The sequence below is a fragment of the Bidens hawaiensis genome, unplaced genomic scaffold (assembly GCF_021521415.1).
Source record: "Bidens hawaiensis isolate Kalapana, Puna unplaced genomic scaffold, B.hawaiensis_p1.1 tig00000326_1, whole genome shotgun sequence".
NCBI lineage: Eukaryota > Viridiplantae > Streptophyta > Magnoliopsida > Asterales > Asteraceae > Bidens > Bidens hawaiensis.
This window is the reverse complement of record NW_027491025.1, coordinates 3,752,454-3,755,336: the sequence shown is the minus strand read 5'-3', so window position 1 is coordinate 3,755,336 and position 2,883 is coordinate 3,752,454.

Here is a 2,883-nt window from a genome sequence, read left to right as displayed (position 1 = left end):
GTGAGTTCACACAAGTTTGATACGAGTACATAAAAACCATACAATTCCATGAATTTAGTGTAGTAATTGCGCAAGCAATGTCTTTTCCATTCTGTAACAACCAAATGTACTCGGATCGGGGGTTCCTATTCCACTCATAACATCGAGGTCCTGATGCATAGGGGGGCGTATGATCATACTTATTGAGGCAACCATGAGCAAGTAGTCTTTGAGCAAGTAAACAAATAAGCACACAAGTCCATGAAACGAATTGTAGTTTGTAAAATAAATAAATGAAATTTAATTGTTGATAGGATATATATGCTACCCCCAAAATAGTTAAAAAGGGTAAAAAGGGGGTGTGAGTTGAGGTTGGATGATAACTTGAAAGTAATATGATAAGCGCGTTATATGAAACCGAACGATCGAATCTCACGAGCTAAAATAACAAGAACACGAGAATTACTAACTAATTAATGGAATAATATGTCGGTTTTATAGTTCATACGTCTTTATTTTTATAAGTACTTTGTTACACATTTTCAAGTGTATTAATATTTAAGTTAACGGGTTTTTATGAATTATTATTATAATATTACTTACAAAATTAATATTAATGTTTACTGAATTTGTCCTCACCGATATGTTTTATTATAAAGTTACAACGACATTTTATATATATTATTTATATAATTATTTTACGAGTTTTAACGAGAGGTTTAGGCATGAAAAAGTTGATTTTTTGAACGAAAATTGTTAACGGAAATCAAAACATCTTTTATTTAACTATAAACTAATTTTATTTATTTTGTATGATTTTGTAAATATATATTTGATTTATTATAATTAATAAAACAGTTTTTAAAAAAATATATGAAAGTATCTGTTGTGACCCGGGTTCGAACCCGGGTCTTCAAGACCATAATAAGCATACACAACCATTAGACCAGACTCCATTTGTGTTATGAATTTAGAAACAAAAATATATATGCAACAACATCATGTTCATCATCTTCTTGAGCAAACCCTAGATTCAATACACCTAATATGTTCCATGTTTGTTCAATTTAAGTTAGGGGTTTTGTTATTCACTTGAAACTAATACGATTTCATATCCTACTTGATTTGGTGCCCGAATGATGGAGAACAAGACTCGCTGGAAAAGTAACTTTGATGAACAAATCGGAGTTACAGAGAGTGTTAGAGAGGATATTGAAGATTGGTGCGAGTTTAGATGTTGATGTGGGTCCTATTTATAGTGTCAATTGCTTCGTTTGATGTTTAATTCGAGTTAATGGAGTTTTAATAATTTCCGGCGGGTCTATGATTAAATACGAATTTATTTGTATGTTAATGGTGAATTTAATCGCTTATTATTGTTTATTATTAACGGAGACGACGTTTAGGATCATTGTCGGGTAAAAACGATGTCTAATTGAATGTTGTAAAGGTCGCCGGAAAAATACCATCGTCGCCGGCCGGTCTCTCGCCGGAAAAACGTGAAGGGGACGAAGGGGGGGGGGATGGGCTGTTAGATATTATTATTATTTAGATGTTACACTTTCAGCCCTTACACTTTCAATTACTTTATATTTTGTTTTTAAACTTTAATTACACTTTAAATCTTGAACTTTGAAAGTATACTAAACTTGATAAAACTTTATATACTTTAATATATTTAGATTGTTTACATTTTATGCTCGAATAGTTTGAAGCTTGATTATTTTAATAACTTTTAAGGCTCGGAGATTCGTTTATTGAACAATACAAATAGAAAGTGAACATAAACGAACTTTAAATCTTTGAATATGATATAACTTGATAACTTTCGAAATCAAGTGCATTGAAATGAAAAAACGGGTCGGTTTAATGAATACAAATACAAATACAAATACGAAAACTGACAAATGTCACATTACTCGAAGAAATGTTCAAGCACACTCAAGGGTTACAAGGACTGCTCGATAAAGATAAAAGCTTACTCGAAGACCTATTTGACACTTGTAATAATTCTGAATATGTTTGAATGTGTTTTTAGCAATCATTAGGGTGTTTAGAAGGTCTCAGGTGAGGCTATAAAAGGGAATACTAGGGCATATTTATGACAACGGCTGATAACACACTTTTCTAAACACACAAAATATCTTGTATGGAAAAGTAGCCACACCAGACATTCTACCTGAAACCCTAAAGATATTTCCTTTTTATTTTCACTGATTACTATGAACGGAAATCTTTTGAGTTTATAGCGTATTTTTTAGCTTTGTGTTATTAAGCAACACACTGATTATTATGTTTCCCCCAGTTTTAATCAAGGGGTTTTCACATAGTTATTTTGTAATCCGTCTTGTCAATGTATTTGTTGGTTACGTGTTTGTAGTGAATAGAAACGAACCTGGCAAGTGGTATCAGAGCAAGTGTTTCTTTGAAGATTTATTGCGAAGCTTTTACTTAATTTATTTTCATTTAAGGTTGAAGACGATAACGTAAGCAGACCATTGTTACATTGAATAGTAACATCAGGATTTATGTTCGTCATTCTTTAGATCTACAATTATTTTAGGTTTAACAGTGTTTTAGTCTTAGATCTATATTGAATTTGATTTGTTTTAAGTGTAAATCTTGGTTTAATACACCTGTTTCTATCAGATCTAAGGATTTCATCCACAGATCTGATTTTTTCAAATATTTGTTTAAGTTTTGAATGCATTTGTTTTTTTAAATCAAAATTCCAAAAATATTTTTCTTCTTTTTCTTAACAATATTTCAAACAAATGGAGGACCAAGAAGCGTCTACTAACAAGATTCCAAGATTGCTAGGTCAAGAGAATTATATTAAATGGAAGGTACTCTTTGAGGCTGATGTGAGCTATATGACACTGAGTTATGGAACTCCATCAGTAA